Source organism: Oryctolagus cuniculus, chromosome 9, assembly GCF_964237555.1.
Source record: "Oryctolagus cuniculus chromosome 9, mOryCun1.1, whole genome shotgun sequence".
Taxonomy (NCBI): Eukaryota; Metazoa; Chordata; class Mammalia; order Lagomorpha; family Leporidae; genus Oryctolagus; species Oryctolagus cuniculus.
In genome coordinates, this window is record NC_091440.1 from 42,922,888 (window position 1) to 42,944,931 (window position 22,044).

A 22,044-nucleotide genomic window follows, 5' to 3' on the forward strand; every position below is an offset into this window, starting at 1 on the left:
GGTCCTGGTGAACATACATTATGGTAGGGGTGAGTGAGAGAAGAAAAGGGCTTGATGGTAGATCCCTGTGCCACCCATCTATCCCAATTCCAGATGTCCTTGTTTTTCTTATCTCTGACAGATGTGAGTTTACATTGATGAAAATGTTTCATTTCTGTGACATCAACACTGCATGAGTTAATTGAGTCCAGATTAATAAACCTGGACACTTGAGTTACCTGGAAGATCACTAGTTACGAGCATGTATGTTTATGGTATATGACAGCAATACATGCTGATCTTTATCTGCAGGACCAGGGCTTGTGTTACTCAATAAGTAGTCAAACTTAGGGTGGTGGCAATTTCTTGAACAGATATATCTATGGATTTTGTGAGATGGGAGTTGCATGAGAAAAAAATTAGAAAAAGGACTGAAGAGGCAAAAATTGTATAAATTGTGTGAACAATTAAAGGAGAAGTGTGGAGACCCTGATCAAACACTGAGTGCAAATGACTGTTGTTCCATGGAATTGCAACATCACTTTAGACTACCCACTGGAGCCTTGAAGTCTAGGCTGGGGTTGTTTTTGTCCACTACCAGCCATCACATAAGCATTTCTTTTAGTTTACCACTTAAACATCAAGCATCCCTAGAGCTTGGGAATGCTATGGACCCTGTTTAGTGCATTATATTCCTCATGATTCAACCAATTAATATATAACATGGACCACAGATCTGGAGCTTTTTTTGGTTTAATATACTCAGAGAATACAAAAAGGAAAATAATGTTGCCTTTTAGGGCCTGGAAACTATGGCCTAGGTCAGTGGAGTGTACAGTCAAGGAGAGTAAGGCCAAACCTAGAGAAAGTGTCAAATAGTCAGTATACAGCAAACACCTTCCAGATGGAATGAGAAGTTCAACTTGATGTATCTGCAAAGAATCCTCTAGCTTATTGACTCAAGGGATCTGTCCGTGAACAATATTTTTAGCTTTGGCCAGAATTTGGCAAATGAGACAGATTTCTCATGCAATTCAGCATCTTCTAATAGCGATAGCAGTCTGAAAGCGTTGGCTATATTTAGTATGTTGTCTAAGTTTTCATGGGAGGTCCTCCATGTATCCAAGCAAATACAATTATTCTTGGGCACAGAAAATAAATTATTTCCATGTTTCACTGTCAAACAAGTTGCTCTTATTTGCTATAATTCCTTTTGTCAGAATAAAATCCATGCGAATAAAAAAATGCTTGTTAGGTCAATCCTTATTCCAATTTATTATTCTCATAGTGGTGGCAAGGACTTATTTTATATGCCAGTCTGTAGCCTGCTGGTGCCTATGCAAAAGAGCCAGTCTACTAGAGAAAGTATATGATTCAGTGAAATATGAATATGTAGTTGTTTGGGTAGCCATCTATACCACATGATTCCTGCTCATTATACCAAATGTCTTCTACTGCACTCAATAACTTTACAGGTTTTTTTCTCTTGGTTTAAATGAAAATCTCTCCCTCTTTCATCCTAGTAGAACATATCTGGGGACAAATGTTAGTGGATGAGGCCCTGGCCTCTGTGTCTGAGGCTCCAGTGGGCCATTGGAGACATTGACTTTTTTGGTGATTTCCCTGGGAAGCAGAGGAGGAGCTGTGAAACCTTTTATGAAGTTGTAAGATCCTAGATGATAAAGGTTTCACTCACTTCTCTATATATACCACTTTCTCTTCACTAGAGACTTCAAACCAAATCACATCCTCTAATGGGACCAGTCATATGACTGCATTTATAATAGTAAGACTATTTCATAGCCATAAGTCATGTGCTCATTATGTACCAAGGTCAAACGATAGACCAATAGTTTCATCTCATGGGGTATATATCTTTCAGCCAACTCTGGGTACTTAAAGGTCCAGAATCCCAGTGGGAGCCACTAGTCACTATTGCTTTCCAATCAGCAAGAGGCACACATCAGCAAAGTAAGGAGTTTTTGGGATCTGCAGGTAGGATTCATGGGGTTGAAGAAGAGGGCAGATTAAGTTGACTGATGCAGTCATCAGTGCATCCAGTTGATCAGGGTCTTAATCAAGGTAGCAGACTCTTTGGTAATTTAGTAAATGGTATTATCAGAAATATAGCGTGGGGCATGTGAGACCCCAAGTAGCCAAATGGGTCTTCCAAGCACTTTTTATTTGTCAGATCAGAAAGAGTCAAAAGCTTCATAGTATCTCTTCTAGAATGGGATAATTTCCTGATTTCACCCAGGAATTTCACTTGGGTAGGAAACTCTCATACTTTATCTATGTTAGAGGTCCAACCATATTGCCATGTGTAGGATATCAGGCCTTCTAGTCCTTGTATAGCAGTGCCCTTGACTCAGCCTGAAATGTGAAGGCTAGTTATCCCTCTCAGAGCAAAAAAAAAAATTTCAGATAATGGCCTGCCAACATATGTCGGATAGTCAGTAAATTTAACTAATCTTGTGTAAAAGCTTTCAAGACATTTGTGATCCATTCCAAATACAGGAAAATTGAATCTGATCATCCAGGTGGACAGAAATTTTGTAAAAGGCATTTTTAGTGGTAATTGCTGCAAACCAAATTCCTTCAACTTCAGCAACAGCTTCTATGACAGTTATCGTATCAGATACTTCTGACATCAAAGTCTGAGCTGCCCATGAAAATGATGACTCTCTGGGCCTTGCCCATAGTCAAGACACAGCTCTTGCAAAGAGAAAATAGTCTCACAGAGAACTCGGGCAATAAAGGTCCTTTCCACTCCCAGGCAGCTGGTATTGTTTTGAGGAGACAATAGGAACTATTCAGTTGGATAGATTCTCAGCTTTACATATACCTAAGATGGGCCTAAATGCAAAAATTCTCACCAGAACTTGGAAGCAGGGGGAATAAAAGGTGGTAAGGCTCTACAAATCATCTCTAAACTCACTGAGATGGGCGAATGTGCTAGCATTTATGTCAATCACAGTGGTCATTATCAGGCAGACCACCTGGTCACAAACTCTTTGGTGGGAAGCGCATCAATTTCCTTTGAGACTTTGTTATTGAACAACCAGTTCCAATGATATCTTCTAGAAGATCTTTTCCCAGGCCACCCAAGAGAATGCACCCAGTTACTACACTTATGCTGATCTTTCTGCTAGTCTATCTTTGCCAATTTGGCCATGACAACTTTTATACTCAGGTTTGTCAGTTAAAACCTAGATTATGTTGTAGTCTGATTGACTTGACCTCATGAGGAGGTTTGACTGGACTTGATAACCAATCTGACAAACATAGAGATCTGAATCTAGTCAACAAAATTATGTGTTGTCCCCACTTTAAAATTTCAGCCCCACCACTTGGGGCAAGTCAGCTTGAGCATGTCCCAAATTATACATCTCTTCCCTCTCCCATTCCCACTCCCATGTTCAACAGGGATCACTGACTTGCCCCAAGTGGTGGAGTTGGAAGCATACCAGGGGATTCCAATTCAATCCCATCGAGGTGGCATGTACCAATGCCATCTCACTGTTCCAGGTGATCAATTTCAGTTCACAGTTGGTCATGGTGGAGGGACTGGGAGTCAAAGGGAGCACATAGAGAAGTCTAGTACCTGCTAACGCTAACCGATGGAGTAAATAAAGGGGAGAGTGATCCAACTTGGGAAGTGAGATACTCAGCAGACTCATAGAATGGCAGATGTCCTAAATAGCACTCTGGCCTCAGAATCAGCCCTAAAGGCATTCGGAGCTGGCTGAAAAGCTCATGAGAGTATTTCAGGCATGGAAAGCCAAGACACTCTGGCAAAAGATCTCTGCGAGTGAGATCCCAGTGGAAAGAACAGGTCATCAAAGAAGGAGGTACCTTTCTCTGAAGGGAGGAGAGAACCTCCACTTTGACTATGACCTTGTCTAAACAAGATAAGAGTTGGAGAACTCAGAGGGCTTCCATAGCCTTGGAAACTCATGACTGGAGCATAGGGAGATTACTGATGCCATAGACAGGAGTGTCAATTGGTAAAGTCAACAACAGGAGTCACTGTGCACTTACTCCTCATGTAGGATCTCTATCCTTAATGTGCTGTACATTGAGATTTAATGCTATAACGAGTACTCAAACAATATATTTCACTTTGTGTTTCTATGGGGGTGCAAACTGTTGAAATCCTTACTAAACTGATCCTCTGTAAAAAAAAAAAAAAAAAAAAAAAAAAAAAAAAAAAAAGAAATTATCAATTCCCAACTTGACTCTCACTGGGATTAAACATGACAATAGGTCTGCTCTGATTTCATCATCATTTAAAAAAAATCATCTATTATTTTTCACTTTATGTTTCTGTGTGGGAGCAAACTGTTGAAATCCATACTTAATGTATACTAAGCTGATCTTCTGTATATTAAGATAATCGAAAATGAATCTTGATGTGAATGGAAGGGGAGAGGGAGTGGGAAAGGGGAGGGTTGTGGGTAGGAAGGACGGTATGGGGGGGAAGCCATTGTAATCCATAAGTCGTACTTTGGAAATTTATATTCATTAAATAAAAGTTTAAAAAAAAAATTTCAGCCCCAACGGGTAATTAGTTTGGCTTGCAGGGCTCCTGTAGCTTCTATGAGAATGTTCTAGACAGGTTTTTTCAATGGCACCCATGAACTCATTCCAGGGGCACTCAGCCTGTCACAGCCTAAATAGCCGTGACATGAGGACGGCAAGGATCTCAGGCCTTCATGTCTCCAGACGGCTTCGCTTCTCCCTATTCCTCATGGAGGAAAGGATCTATAGAGATATGTCCAATAAGGCACCTCTGCCTCTCACTAATTTTAGCACTATTGTCTTACACATCAAGAAGTTAAAATAACCAAGTCTCATGTCTCTTCAGGCTACTCAACAAAGTGATTCTGAATGACTCTACGCTCTCATTAAGATCACAAGCCTCAATTACTCGTTGCATTGTAGGATGCCCATATATGTCAGGGAAGTGCTTAGCACTAAATTAGAGCATCGTTTAAATCAGCTCAGTTCTCCACATGTTAGCAGCTTGAAGTCGCGTTGCCAAAGGGCCGTGAGCCATAACAAGATATTTGCTTCTCCAGGTTCTGAAGAATCCCTCTGTTGGATTTTCAAGAGAGTCAATGGAGCTTACTAGAGAGAAGAACACATGGTTTTCTTGAGAGTCAAAGAGATTTCTGTAATAGATTTTTGAAATAAGGTTTTATTGTTTGAATCCAAATAAATTATAAATGGAATACCTTTTTAAGAGATTTAATTGACTGTGTCATATTAGTATTCCATTGATAAAATGATTTAATTTATTCTCTCATATATTCAATTTATAAAAACTTTCATTTTTTTCAGTTCCTTCAGGGTATATCTATGCCTTTTCATCTTCAAGTGTGTATTCTCTAATTGAGTGCTTAGCATATTTAGATGTATGATAAATTTGAGTTCAATGACTAAAACTTGGTGACTGTTATGCTTCATTTATCAGATAAACGTTCTAAGTTTTTGAATAGCAAGCATGAAAAATTGATGAATTTGAAAAGCAGAGAAATTATGATTGGCAAATTTATAAGGATTCTCCCATTTGCCAAGATTGGCTGGTTATTCAAACACCAACCTGAGCATAACTGTAAATGTATTTTGCAGATCAAACTAAAGTCAGTAATCAAACCACTTTGAGATAAAGTGATCATCCCAGATTATTTAAATATAATGGCATGACTCTCCAAAAGCAGAAATGAAAGCCAGAGATCATCCAGAGTTAAGACATTAACACAGGAGAGGAATGAGACAGAAAACGAGGAAAGAGATTCAAAGTATGGGAAAGATTCAACCTGTCATTGTTGCATGTAAAGATGCCAAAAGGACAACTACCCAAACAACATAAGAGGAATCTACAAGTTTAGAATGACCTCTAGCCAACAACTAGAAAGGAAATTGAGACCTCAGTTCTCAACCACATAGAATTGAATGTTATCACCAAGTTGAGTGAGCTTGAAAACAAATAATTCCCAAAGATATAAAAAATAATGGATTCTTGCTAACACTATGATTTTAGTTCTGGAACAGAATATCAGCTGAGACACCTTTTTTTTTTTTTTTTTTTTTTTTGATTTGGAGAACCGTGAGATTAAAAATAGGTAGTTTGTGGGCTGGTGCTGTGGCTCACTTGATTAATCCTCCGCCTGCAGTGCCGGTATCCCATATGGGCACCGGGTTCTAGTCCCGGTTGCTCCTCTTCCAGTCAAGCTCTCTGCTGTGGCCCTCCACTGAAGGCAGTGGAGGATGGCCCAAGTATTTGGGCCACTGCACTTGTATGGGTGACTGGGAAGAAGCACCTGGCTGCTGGCTTCAGATCGGCGCAGTGCTGGCCGTGGTGGCCATTTGGGGAGTGAACCAACGGAAGGAAGACCTTTCTCTCTGTCTCTCTCACTGTCTGTAACTCTACCTGTCAAATAAATTAAAAAAAAAGGTAGTTTGTTAAGTCACAATGCATCATGACTTGTTACAAGAATCATAGGAAATCAATACAAATCAGTCACTCTTTCTACATTCAATAATTTAAAAATCAATAGTTATTCAATGCTTTATTAAATGTGAAAGCATTTATATCGTTAACATATATCATGACATTTGAAGAAATAATGAATACCCATTTCGATATTAAAACTCTCTGGGCTGATAACATGAGTTATACACTATTTTTTTGCAATCATTCTTGTTTCTTTTTATTCCTTGTTATTTAGAAAATATATTAATGTTTTACATTTAACAGCAACTTTCATATTTGATACACAGTCAAGAAATATATATATATATACATAGTGAATAAGCTACGATTAATTATTTTCTGGGAGATAAGTTAATATCATGCCCTAACTATTATTTTTCAAATGTGAGGAATATTGATTTTAAATTTGGTAGCTACCAAGATAATTGTCCCTTTCTTACAATTTTTTTAAAAAAACTTTTTTTATTCAAAAGTCACGATATTAAGAGGGAGAGACTGAGAAAGAGAGAGAGATCTTCTGTGTGCTCATTCACTCCCCAAATAACTACAATAGCCAGGGCTGGGCCAGGCTGAAGCCAGGAGCCAGGAGCTTCATCAGGGTCTCCCACAAGGATGGCAGGGGCCTAAGCTCTCGAGCCATCTTCTACCACTTTCTTAGGTGCATTAGCAGAGAGATGGATCATAAGTGGAGGAGCCAGGACTTCAATCTGTACCGAAATGGGATGCCTGCATTGCAGGTGGTGGCTTAATCTGCTATAACACAATGCTGTCCCACCAAATGTTTTTCACAAAGTATATTCTTTCATTAATTTGCATTTTAGTGTTTTGTTAGTAATAATTTTTATAGCTTTTAATTTTTACCTGATTTTCCTTTAAAAGTATTGCAGTTATTTATGCTGTTAAAAAAGCTTTAGATGTGTTAAATATAATAGGATATAATCTGTTGTGTTTTAATGAATGAATTTCAAAGGGAGAGGATCAGTGACATAGAGAAAGAAAAAGGAACTCCTTTCCACTGGTTCACTCCTCAAATGCCTGCAATGGCCCAGGCTGGATCCAAAGATAGGAGTAAGGAATGCCATCCCATGTCTCCCATGTACATGGCAAGGACAAATTATTTGAGCCATTACAATTGCTTTCCAGGGTCGGTATTAGCAGTAAGCAGGAGTCAGGAGAGTCAGGAGCCATACTGCAGCATGGAACCCAGACTGTGATTTTAAAATGTTGGTTGAAAGCAACTAATTAATTAATCCATTCCAGACAGGAATTAGTCTAAAATTTTCTTGAAGCAATAATTGAGTACAAAATTATAATTTTAAATGCTTCTATAGAGAACATTTAGACTTTAAGTTTGAAAAATTGTAATGTATTATTTGTTGGATAAAGCTATGCATATTTTTATTGCAAAATAATCAATGTGCTTACTCAAGCAGGCTTCATACTCATGCCTCTTTGTCCAGCTATTTCAGGTTATGCACATAAAAAACTCTCTTGAAAGAATATTTATGCTCGTAAGCATGAGCGCAAGAGTATATAAATCTCAGTCGACATTACAATTATTTTTGGCTTTAAAAATTATCACCTGTTAAGACACAAACTTTCAGAATTCTCTAAGTAGAGAATGAACACTATTTGATAAAATATACATACATTCTTATAGACCAAAGTAGATTCTTATAGCCAAATTTCTGTAAGATGTCCTAGCTGGAAAGAAGAAGAATTATTATCTTGCATTGAAGTTTTTCTTTTTCCAGCAAAGCTGTAGAGGATCACTCTTTTTTTTTTTTTCTCTCTTAAGATTCATTTATTTATTTGAAAGGCAGAGTTACAGAGAGGCAGAGGCAGAGAAGTGGGTGTGTCTTCCATCAGATGGTTCACTGCCCAGATGGCCTCAATGGCTGGGGCTGTGCAGATGTAAAGCCAGGAGTTAGGAGCTTCTTCCAGGTCTCCCATGTGGGTGCAGGGGGCCAAGGACTTGGGCCATCTTCCACTGCTTTCTCAGGCCATATCAGAGAGCTGAATTGGAAGTGGAGCAGCCATGACTCGAACAGGCACCCTCATGGGATGCCAGCACTGCAGATGGCAGCTTTACCGACTACATCACAGCATTTGCCAAAGGTTCATTCTTTATGCTTTCATCAAACATAAATCTGTAGCCGGCGCCGCGGCTCACTAGGCTAATCCTCCACCTAGCAGCGCCGGCATACCGGGTTCTAGTCCCGGTAGGGGAGCTGGATTCTGTCCCGGTTGCTCCTCTTCCAGGATTTGCTTGACAACAATAACATTTCTCCCGTGGGTTTTCATAAGCATATGATTTTAAACATTACGCAGAAATTTTTACTTTCCTTCTAACATTTTTGACTACTGCCTTTCTCAATGATATCTATTAGACAACTAAGTAAACTTGATAAATACTGATGTGGTACAATTTACAGAGATGAGGAAGACATACATTTAGTCTCTACCAAGAAGCAAGTGTCTAATAATAATTATAAAAATCAATACTACTATATTGACAAGTGTAAACATAATTTACAGTTTATGACACTGTTAAATATTTAGGAATAATTGGTAATTTTTTAGATGAAGATGAGGTATAACTGTTCACATGACTGGACTATTTTTATAGTAGTGAAATTTGTAAATTATTGGAACCAAGAACTTGCTCTTATGTTAGCAGATAATATTTACCACAATTAAACTTTTGACCAATGTATAATCCAGTATCAGAAATAGCCAGAGTTTAAAAATACCCTAAATATAAGTACACTTGTTTAATATAATGTTTTAAAGTTTAAGATATTTCCTAGTACCAGTTAATCTTGAAAACAGGTTTATTCACTAGATGTAGTTATAGAATCCATTTTCCAAAATGAGACGATGATGTCTTAGAATTACTAAGAGGCTCTTCTTGAAAAATCATGATTAGAAAACACCAGAATCAGGGCAATATTCCTTTTATTTAAAAAGTATATACATATATAGAAATATCAGATGGTACCCATTAAATGTGTGCAATTTTGTATGTAAGTTAAAGTTTAAATTACAAAAAAAGTAAAGAAAATATTGAAAGCCAGTCACCTCCTCTGGCAAGTTTGCATGAAGGCAATTTAACTACCACTGAGGGAAACTTGGAAGAAGGTATACATGTATAATAAGCCTGTGACACTTATTAAATATTCAGTCTGAATTGTTAATCAAGGGGTTGATCAATAACTTGAATAATTAAAGAAATTCTAATCTTTGTTCATTTTCTAAAAGCTGATGACAAAAAGAAACAGGAGGATACTGGAATTTTAAATTTTTTAAGATTTACTTATTTATTAAAGAGTTACAGAGAGAAAGGACGAGACAGAGAGAAATCATCCATCTGCTGGTTTACTTTCCAGATGGCCACAATGGCCAGGGCTGAACCAAGCCAAAGCCAGGAGCCAAGAGCTTCATCTGGAACTACTCTATGGGTGGCAGGGACCCAAATACTTGGGCCATCTTCCCCTGCTTTTCCCATGCCATTAGCAGGGAGCTGGATTGGAAGTGGAACAGCCAGGGCACAAATCAGTGCTCACATGGGATGACAGTGTTGCAGGAAGTGGCATTAACTTAAGCCACAACGCTGGCCCCAGGAGAATACTGTTAGATTAGTATATATTCACAACTACTTGAACACCTTTTTCCTTGTATTGTCTAATAATATTAAATAGGGGCTGGCATTGTGGCATAGGGGTAAAGCCACTGCCTAAAATGCCAGAATCCCCTTTGGGCACCACTTTGCATCTCAGCTGCTCCACTTCTGAACTAGCTGCCTGCTAATGGCCCGAGACAAGCAATGGAGGATGCCCCAAGTTCTTGGGCCCCTGCTACCAACATGGCAGATCTGGAAGAAGCTCCTGGTTCCTGGGTTCAGCCTGGCCCAATCCTGACAGTTGAGTCTACCTGAGGAGTGAACCAGAACATGGAAGATCTCCCTCTGTCTCTCCTTCTCTCTGTAACTCTGACTTTCAAACAAATAAATTTTTTAAAAGTAGTAATAATAATATTAAACATGTATATTATTTATATATTCACATCACTATATTTATTTAATGAAATATATAGATATATTAGCAAACTAAATATTTTATACAGTAATTGCTTTACATTAGTTCTTTTTGCCTTTGTTTAGCAAATGCTCTTGGGAAAGGTGAAAAACTATAAATAAACAGCATAGAGTCAGTGTAAATATCTATTTTTGTTTATTTTTATTTATGAGACAATAAAAATGCAAATATTTCAAAGAAAAATTCAGCTAATACTCTGTCATCTGGTTAAAAAATTAGAACCCTTTGGAGAGATTAAAGAATAGTAGTCCTTTAGCCTTAAAATATATAACATAGGGAAAATATTAACTTTCAAGTAATTAAAAGATGATACATGTAGTGGCAATTTATTTTCCCTGGGATTCATGGAAGAAATTTATAGAAGGGAGATTTAGGAGAATTGGACTGAATGGCATCAATATTTCTTTAAGAGTTTCTGAATGCATAACTGCAACGTAGATATTTCCTTGTCTTGAAATTATAATTCTAGAGAAAAAAAATGTGACTAACTCCTAATTCATTTCCCCTTCTTTGGTCCTTGGTGTCTTTTATTCCCTTCTCATTCTTATCCTTTTTAACCCATTACATCCTTCATTTTTCCTCTTATTTCTTTGATGCCATAAAATTTTCCTCCTCACTATAAAGTTAGATTTTTAGGAACAGAAAATAGAAAGATGTTAGGTGATAGATTGATAGATTGGCTGATAGATAGATAGCCTCTGTGCTCCTGGTATGAAACACGTACAGTCTTCCTCCCTTATCTGAAGTTTGGTCTTCTCTGGTTTCAGTCAACTGTGCTCCAAGTATATTAAGTAGTAAATTTCAGATATAAATAATGTATAAATTTTAACTTTTGAAGCATTTTGAGTAGAGTGATAAAATCTTTTGCTATCCCACTGTGTCATACCCAGTGTGAATCATCCCTGTGTGCATATTTATTCTGTATTGCACAGATGCATAGAAAACAACAGTATGTGTGGGGTTTGCTACTATCTATGGTTTCACACATTTACTGGGGTCTTTGAATGTATTCCCTATGGATAAGATGAGACAGTTATACAAGGCATAGAACAATCACTCAATAGCTTTTATTGCTTGAATGACTGAATGATCAGAAAGAAAATTAGCAAAGGTAAAGTAATTTGGATATAGACTGTATAGACAGCAACAGGAGGCTGAAGTGGAGGGTAGGGTCCAATGAGGAAATGTAGTGTCTTACATTTATATAATACATGCTGTGAGCCAGGTCGTACTCTAAGCATACCAAGTTTATTTTAGTCTTCAAACTTAATATTCACAAGAGTGTTTAGGGTTGATACTATTTTTGTCTTCATTTACCCACAAGAAACTTCTATAATCACACAGCCAATAAAGCCAATAAGGAGAAGGGTTAGAATCCAAACTCTGGCCAACTCTGTAAAGTAAAACACCCATGATCACCATACTACATCATGGAACAAAGAAGCATCAAGATCCTGGTGAACAACTACAAATCAGGAGGCACACACATGGCATAGGTCACCCAAGTAATACTGAATTCAAACTTGATGGTCAGAGCAGAACCAGAAGGAAATTAATCAAAGAATAGAGAGCCCAAATAACATATGGAGAAGCATCAGATTAGCAACAGATTAAATTCTTAAACCTCTCCTAGACTAGTGTTATGATACTATACCAGCCCCTCTGAACCTCAGCAAGGTATTACTATCTCATAAGTTTCCATTCCTTTTGAAATTCTGAGGTTGTGGTCAAGGATTTAGTCAGCACTTTCAACATAGGTATTAAAAATTCAAGCAAAGGAAAAAATCAAAAGCTCAGGAAAACTAGCTAGATGCTTGATAACAATATATTAATATAGCAACTTTAAGGTAATTTCCACAAGGAGTCTGATAATTGAGGAGAAGTGCTTCTGTTCACCCAAAATTTTGAGAAAGCTTAAAGTCCAGAATAGAAAAATATGTAAATAGAAGTTGGTTTTGTAATAAGATTATTTTTCTTGTAATCAATGTTTGGCATGGGAAAACTAATATTTCTTTAAAATATGCAATTAGAGAACTGAGAGAGTATCTTTGAAAAGCTTGGCAGTAATTCCCATGCCTTCATAGTTTTATGTGAAACGTTTTATACATCAATTTTATGAATCTTTCATAGGATTTCTGTTACTTTACCATTATTAGTTTGCTCCATAGTCACCCAAGATGAGTAACTAAAAATAACAAGTTTACTCTCTCAAAGTTCTAAAGGCTGTGAGCTGCCATTTTGCCGTGAAGGATATAATATATACTTTTATTTTCATAAATAAAAGTTGTGTCCTTAGTTTTGGTATCAAAGTAATGCTGCCTCATAGAGTTTGGCAGGGTTCCATCCTGTTCAGTATTTTGAAATAGATCGTAGAGTATTGGAGCTACTTCCTCTTTGAATTTTTTTTTTTTTTTTTTTTTTTGACAGACAGAGTTAGACAGCGAGAAAGAGAAAGACAGAGAGAAAGGTCTTCCCTCTGTTGGTTCACTCTCCAAATGGCTGCTATGGCTGGCGCACTGCGCCGATCTGGAGCCAGGAGCCAGGTGCCTCCTCCTGGTCTCCCATGAGGGTGCAAGGCCCAAGCACTTGGGCCATCCTCCACTGCCTTCCCAGGCCACAGCAGAGAGCTGGACTGGAAGAGGAGCAACCGGGACAGAATCCGGCTTCCCAACTGGGACTAGAACCTGGAGTGCCGTCACCACGGGCAGAGGATTAGCCAAGCGAGCCGCGGCGCCGGCCTTTTTTTTTCCTTTGAATATTTTGTAAAATTCAGTAGTAAAGTAGTTTTCTTGATGAAAACTTTTGATTACTGCTTCAATGTCATTGCTTGTTGTGGGTCAGATTAGATCATCTATATCTATATCTATATCTATATCTATATCTATATCTATCTATATTCTTGATTTAATCTTGGTAGATTTTATGAATCCAGGAATTTATCTATGCATTTGAAATTTTCCAGTTCATTAGAATATACTTCTTGCTAATGTTTTCTTATGACCATTTGTATTCCAGTGGTTTCAGCTATAATGTCTCCTTTTTCATTTATAATTTTATTTAATTTAAAATTTGCTACATATGGATGAAATGGTCATTTTTCTTTTCAACTATTGTTTATAGCCATTGTCTGTAGCCCCACTAAATTAGGTTCTCTTTGCTTTTTAATTGCTACCTTCTTATTCAGTGAAGTATTAAGGCTTTTTACTGTAGTGTAAATTTAAATTATGTAATCTCAAAAATAAAAAAAAAAAGGGAGTAGGAAAGAGGGTGGGAAGAAGGGAGGGAGGAAGGGATTATCATTATGTTCCTAGAATTGTATCTACAAAGCACATTGAATCTGTTAAAAACTAATTAAGTTTAAAATTAAAATATTTAAAGAAAAAATTAAAAAATTAATATTTCCACAAAAAGTCACACTCTGAGGTTCGGAGTAGACATAAATTTTGGGTGGACACTACTGTTGTCTGAATGTTTTGAACCCTCAGATTTATATGTCGAAATCTGAATCCCAGTTACTTGTGGTAAGAGATGGAGGATTTGGGAGGACTTTGGGCCAGGAGGGTGGGGCTGTCATGACTGCTTCTAGTACCCTTAACAAAGAATGCATAGGGAACTCCTTCACTCCTTTGGTCATGTCTGGATGCAGCAAGAAGGTAACATTCATGAGAAATAACTCCTTGCCAGTGACCAAATACGTTGGTGACTTGATCTTGGACTTTCTAGCCTTAAGAGCAATAAGCAGTAAGTTTTTCTTGTTGATAAATAACTCAGTATAAGGTATTTTGCTACAGCAACCCAAATGGACAAAGATAGAAATTGGTACCAAGAGTCCAGGTGTTGCTATAACAAATTATCTAAACCTTTGGAAATAGTCTTTTAATCGGGTTACTAGAGAGACTTGAAGATATTTAAGATGAATTACTAGAAAAGTCTGTATTGCTGTGAACAAAATGTCAAATGCAGTTCTGATGAAGGGAAAGAGAGGAGAGCTGTGAGAAAGCCTCAGTTTTCTTAAAGATTACATAAGTATTCATGATCAGAATATTGGCAAGCAGGCACCATCGCTAACTAGGCTAATCCTCTGCCTTGCGGCGTTGGCACACCGGGTTCTAGTCCCAGTCGGGGCGCTGGATTCTGTCCCAGTTGCCCCTCTTCCAGGCCAGCTCTCTGCTGTGGCCAGGGAATGCAGTGAAGGATGGCCCAAGTCCTTGGGCCCTGCACCCACATGGGAGACCAGGAAAAGCACCTGGCTCCTGCCTTCGGATCAGCGCGGTGCGCCAGCCGCAGTGTGCCGGCCGCTGCGGCCATTGGAGGGTGAACCAACGGCAAAGGAAGACCTTTCTCTCTGTCTCTCTCTCTCACTATCCTCTCTGCATGTCAAAAAAAAAAATATATTGGTAAAAATATGGATGGTAAAAGCCATTCAAATAAGGTATCAGATGGCAGTGGAAATCACATAATTGAACTTTGTGAAATAGAATTTGGACCATGAATTGGTGAAACAATTTAGGTGAAATGTGTTCATGTCTTAGTGTTTTGTGGAAGGAAGAACATGTGGATGATAAAATAAGGTATTTTGTAGAAGACATCTCTAAGCAAAGTGCTGAAAAAGTGATGGCTTGTCTTGCCTGCTTATAGTAAAAGGTGAGGTTAAAGGAAAAATTAAAGACAATTTATAATCAAAAGGGAGGCAGAACTTAAAGTTTTGGAGAATTCTCAGTGCTGTCCTCTTGTAAAGAATTAAAATATATGTTTGGGATAGAACGCCTAAGGAATGGCCAAGATTTATCACCTGTGCCCTCCAGAGAGACACCTGCTGTGGCATACACCACATATGTGGGTATATTGTCATCAAAGATGAAAACCTTCATTTCTGTCCAGGACCTCAATTAGCAGAAAGAACACTGCTTATGAAGGCAAGAAGTGATGGTTTCAATCTCCTTCCGGAAAATGGTAGAATCACATATGCATCCTGAAACTCAAATTTTCATTTATAAAGTATGCTTAAAAATTATACTAAATTTCTATGATATTAAATCCAAAGTTCACATGTTTCATACAGACAATAGTAAACCTCAAGCAAACTCTTTTTTCAGTTTTCTGTTTACATGGCAGTAAGAGCCTCCCAGGAACTCATCTTTCAAACTAATAAAATAAATTCCCTGTACTCTGGTACATTGAAATCCCTGTTGTCTATTGCATTAAAATTAAGTAAATATTTTATACTCTGGTGCATTGAAATGAAGGAGAGAGAATGTGGTGGCTGTCATATAAATTGAAATTTCTATAACATTTTAAACAATGATTAGAGGATTACTCTAACTGTGATAAGAAATTTTGTTATTAACTTAGCATAGTTACATAAGGGAGAGATTTCCTATAATGCTATACAATCTGTTGTTTTAATAGTAGTCATTAATGATGTAAAAATAATCTTATGTAAAATCACTTGAACAATGATGAAAGATTTTGTTATATTTTAACATTCATACCATAAATTTAATAAAAAAGTGATAATTGAAAAAATTTACTTGCAATCTGTTTGATGTAGCATTAATTTTTAGTTAATATTTTATGTGACATAGAAAAGTGATATCACTAGTAAAATTTCAAAGAAATAACTGCTTATTGATTTATTAGCAATAATATGACAGAAAACAGAAATAGAACTAAATGACAGAGGAAATTAATATTATAGAATATATTTATGTTTATCACTTCTTGGCCTTTTGGCTAAGATCAAGTGTAGAATATATTTATGTTCAATTCAAGAAATTATTAGACAAAAACGATGGTAAGAATCTTATGCCTATTTATAATAAAGCTACATTTTTTAATTTACATAATTATTTTATTTTTTTTAATTTTTATTTATTTATTGACAGGCAGAGTGACAGTGAGAGAGAGAGAGAGAGAGAAAGGTCTTCCTTTTCTGTTGGTTTACCCCCCAGTGGCCGCTGTTGCCGGCGTGCTGCAGCTGGTTGGTACACTGCGCTGATCTGAGGCCAGGAGCCAGGTGTTTCTCCTGGTCTCCCTTGTGGGTACAGGGCCCAAACACTTGGGCCATCCTCCACTGCACTCCCAGGCCATAGCAGAGAGCTGGACTGGAAGAGGAGCAACTGGGACAGAATCCGGCACCCGGACCGGGACTAGAACCCAGTGTGCCGGCACCGCAGGCGGAGGATTAGCCTATTGAGCCGTGGCGCTGGCCAACACAAAGTTATTTTAAAATATTGTGAGGGAGCAAAAGTTAATAGTATAATTTAATCTTTATTTCTGTCATTGTTATGCCTTACATAGTGATAATTTACATTTAATAGGAAAATTGTCCTTTACAGTAGGTATTTTTGATATCTACCTAGAAAATATTTATGTATATGTGTGTTTCAATGGTAATAAATGTATTTGAAAAAGAATATATTATTCCATTTAATGGAGAAACAAAGTTTTAGAATAAATTACTATTTTGTTTCATCTCAACAGCCCTTTCGTTGTTAATTTTTACCATTTTTCTGTGACATAACAATGATGGTGTCACATACATATACTTAATTACCAACTATCAGGTCTTTGTATGCTTTCCTCTGACAAGAATCTCTCATTACCCACTTTCCAGTTTAGCTTTTCCCTAAACTAGGAACATTTGTTAATCCAGTTCCTAAAAAGTTCACTAGTATTGTTTTCTAGGGATATTTACCCCTCCATATTGGTGGGCTCTATATGTGAGTATTTAACCAAACTCAGGTAGGAACTTCTCTAAAATGTTTAAAAATATGTCTGTACTAAATGCATACATATTTTTTTTCTTATCATTACTCCCTATAGAGTACTGTGTAGCAACTGTTTACATAGTGTATGTGTTGTATTTGGTATTATGAGAAATGTAGAGATGATTTAAGTATACAAAAGGATGTACATATGTTATATGTGAAGACTAACTCATTGTTTACAATGAACTTCCACATCTGTAGATTGCATTATCCATGGATTGTCCTGTAACCAATCCCCCGTGAATACTAAGGGACAACTACATTGTACATTTATGTATGTATCCTCCATGATAAATGTTTAGATTCCAATTCACTTAGTCCTCTTCACAACAGTGGTGAAGAAGGTCATGCATCAGGTGTTTAGTATATTTATGCTGAATGAATGTCTGGTTAAAATTAGAGAAATGTGTTATACTGAAATCAGCCGAAAGTTTAGTTGTCTTTTTTGAAAGATCATCACAAGCAACAGTGAATTAGCTGCTGTGCCAAAGTAATGTAAAAAGAAATTAGTGTAAATTGGTATTTATTTCATGGGTGAAATGTAATGAAACTAAAAGAATTAATTCTAGAAGTTAGACTGTGAATACCATAGGAAAATTAGGCAGGCTACCATTAAAGGAAAATTGGTAAAGAGGGGAAACAATGAACAAAGAGAACTTCGGAACTTCAAAATATGCAAAGAAAAACCATGAGCAACATAATATATAAGCCAGTGACATATTCAATAATAACTGTTACCAGCTCCTCTTGTCCAGTTTAGCACTTTTTAAGAAACAATGTTAATCGTCCCCAAAATATTTAGCATGACTCACAAAGATCCACCATTATAGGAATATAACCCAAATTAAGTGCAGGAATAAAAGGTAAAAAAGAAACTAAAACTGCTACAGTGATATTAAATGAAGCTATTATTGGAGATGTCTGTAAAAGAAATCAGGCTACAAAAGGCTGTGGCCTTTCTGCCACATAGATTTCAATTTGACTCTAACATTTCTTAAGGCTAAATAAAAGGAGATCAATTTCATAATTTAAAACATCCATGATCAAAGCAAGTCAATTTACTCAAGAGAAATATGATTATTCCCACTTCTAACACCCAAAAGAAATTTCTCCCAAGGTTGTCATAAAGAGGACACTATAAAATAAAATGAAACATGCTGTGAAAAATATCGTTAAGATAGACATCATAAGAGTTTCACAGAGCTGTTTTTTAATGATATTTCTCACTGTATCTTGATGGTATAGCTATACAATTCCATCTGTAGCTTATTAGAGCAAGGGGTTCTTGGGTAACTGGGAAAACAAATAGACAAAAACTTTCAAAGTTTCCTTAAAAATGTCTTTTTCTTCTTTTAGCTATTTAGAGCAATCTGATTTCACTGACTCTCATAACTCTTCATTTGTTAACTCAATAGCAGTTATTGAACAATTATAATTTAACATAGCACTTTTTAATTTTTTTAAGTTATACTAGTTTCATGTATTTCATATATACAGATTTGGGAACATAGTGACACTTCCCTCCCACCCATGCTCCAACCTTTCTTCCTCTTTCCTTTCACATTCCCACTCTTAATTTTTACAAAGATCTATTTTCAGTTTACTTAATGATCATATAGTTAACCCTACACTAAGTAAAAAAGTTCAGCAAATAGTATAAAGAGAAAAAAAACTGCCCCTCAACAAAATAGACAAGGGCTATAAATAATCATTGGATCTCAAAATGTCTATTTCACTCAAATACATTACATTTCAGGTGTTCTATTAGTTACCTCAGATCAGGGATGACATATCTGTCTTTATAGCACTGGCTTATTTCACTAATTATAATGGTTTCCAGTTGCATGCATTTTGTTGCAAATGACAAGATTTCATTTTTTTATTGTTGAGTAGTACTATATAGTGTATATACTCCATAATTTCTTTACCTGCTATGTCACAACCAACAATAATTTCTTTATCTAGTCAGCAGTTGATGGACATCTGGGTTCATTCCATATTTTGGCTATTGTGAATTGTGTTGCAATGAACATGGGGATACAGATAACTCTTTCATATACTGATTTCTTTTGGTTTGGGTAAATTCCAAGGAGTGGGATGGCTGGATCACATGGTAGGTTTATATTCAGATTTCTCCATACTGTCTTCCACAGTGGCTGCACCAGTTTATATTCCCACCAGCAGTGGACCAGGGTACCTTTTCCCCATAACCTGGGCAGCATTTGTCATTTGTTGATTTCTATATGAGAGCCATTCTAACTGGAGTGAGGTGAAACCTCACCTTGGTTTTGAGTTGCATTCCCCTGATGGTTAATGATCCTGAGCATATTCTCAGGTGTCTTTTGACCATTTGAATTTTCTCTCTTAAAAAATGCCTGTTCATGTCCTTTGCCCATTTCTTAACTGGATTATTTGTTTTGTTGTTGAATTTCTTGAGCTCTTTATAGATTATGGGTAATAACTCTTTACCAGTAGCATAGTTTACAGATACTTTCTCCCATTCTGTCTGTTGCCTCTTCACTTTGCTGAGTGTTTCTTTTGCAGCACAGAAGCTTCTCAGCTTGATGTAGTCCCATTTGTCAATTTTGCTTTGATTGCTTGTGCTTCCAGAGTCTTTGACAAGAAGTCTTTGCTTATGCTAATGTCTTGCAGGTTTTCCCCATGTTCTCTAATAATTTGATGATATTGGGTCATAGATTTAGGTATTTGATCCATTTAACATATCACTTTTTAAAAAAGATTTATTTATTCATAGGCAGAGTAACAGAATGCAAAAGGAGGGGTGAGAGAGAGAGGGAGAGAAAAAGAGAGCACTTCCATGACTGGTTCACTCCTCAAATGCCCACAATAGCCAGAGCTGGACCAGGAAAATGTCAGGATCCCGAATTTCAATCTGGGTTTCCCATATGGGTGACAGGGAACCAAATACTTGGGCCATAATCCTCTGCTTTTCTTGGAACATCAACAGGATGCTGACTCAGGAAGCAGAACAACTGGGACTTGCACCAACACCCAGTAATGGGATACCAGAATCCCAATACTATTTAAAGCCCTGAGGAAACTCAGGGTACCAACGTGTTTTCAAGAACAAAAATAACTTTTGTTATTTTGTGATACTAATTAATATAAGCACTTTACATTACATACAAATTGTATTATCATTCTATAACATATAACTACATGTCAGCTGATGTGAAAAAAATAAGGCACATCAACTACAAGAACAAGCTATAACATGGATCAGATTTCTTAAAAAATAAATTTGAATCCAACATAGGATTTCATGGCAACTTGCTAAATGATCTACTGTTTTAGTATAGTCACTGCACCCTTTTAAAAAAAACTTATCCCTACCATAGTTAACATTTTTATCCTAAAATATACATCTTATTGAATTTTCTTCTATACCTTGGCTTCAAACTTATGATCTGAGAGGTATAGTTGTATCTACCCTGAAGCTGCCTCAGATGGCATGGAGGGAGGTGAGGCAAAAGCAGGCCAGACAGTGGGATCTTGCCTTCTCTAAACGTCCATCATCCACAGAAGCCTTTCTGTTTAAAATGTAAATAGTGTTTGATAACTAGTTTTAAAAATGCCGGTGTTTTGACATCGTGGGTTTGGACGATGCTTGTGATGTGATCATCCCACATTGGCCCTGGTTTTAGTCCTGTTTTCTCCATCTCTAAACCATTTCTCTTCATATGTGCCTGGGAAAGCAGTAGAAGATGGCGCAAGTACTTGGGGCCCTGTACCTCCATGGGAGATGCAGAGGAAGTTGCTGACTCCTGGTGGAACCCTGGTCGAACCCTGGTCCATCCCTGGTCATTACAGAGTGAACAAGTTGATAGAAGATTCTCTTTCTCTTTCGCTCACTCTCTCTTGCTCTCTCCCCTTCTCTCTGAGTAACTCTGCCTTTCAAATAAACAGATCTTTAATAAATAATAAAAAATTAAAAAGTGTATTTGAAAAACACTGTTATTTGGTGCTCTTTGCACAACTTTATTTTCCTCTACAAAGATCATCATTTTGTCTATTCAGTATGCATGTTAATGGCCCCTGGCTACAATCTAGCTCTCTGCCAAGATTTAGTTATACAACTTTACATAATGCAGGCTCTTACAGCCTTGGTGTTAAAGCTCCCAAGTGCACCAAAAATTTTTCTGCAGTTTGGTGGCTGCTGTGGAAGGGATAGAAATGTCATCATTGTGAAGAGATGGCAGAAGTGTGGCCACATCAAATAAAACTGAACAGAGCACCTTGAAATGTGACAGAAATTAGGAAAACAATGTAGATGAAGGTTATTTTCATCAATGGAGTGAATAAGGGAGAGCATGACAAACAGCATGATAAATTCAAAAAAACTTAAACAATTTGGGGGACTGATATGCAACTTCAGAAAGTAATGAATATTAGGATCACAAGAGATCAGATCACAGTGAACCAGTGTACCGAAATAAGAAGTCTGAACCAAAGGACAAAGAGAGACCATAAGACAAAACAAAAATATCAGAGTTATTCCATGAGCTCATTTATGTTTTAGAAATACCACTTTGGCATTGGTACATAGGATGCAATTGAGAAACTAAAAATAGATGCAAGCAGAGTAATTAGGAGGTTATGGCAGCAATCTCGAAGAAAAGAAATGTGAATCTAAGCCAAAGAAATTGTCATGAGAGGAAAGAGGTATAAGAGATACTGA

General features: G+C 37.0%; 1 protein-coding gene and 1 pseudogene across 1 annotated transcript in view; both read left to right on the top strand.

Moving 5' to 3' along the window:
* KLHL1 (kelch like family member 1) overlaps positions 1 to 22,044 on the top strand; it is a 419,379-nt gene that overhangs the window by 229,913 nt on the left and 167,422 nt on the right. The window lies entirely within an intron of this gene.
* LOC127492260 (U2 spliceosomal RNA) lies at positions 16,289 to 16,381 on the top strand (annotated as a pseudogene).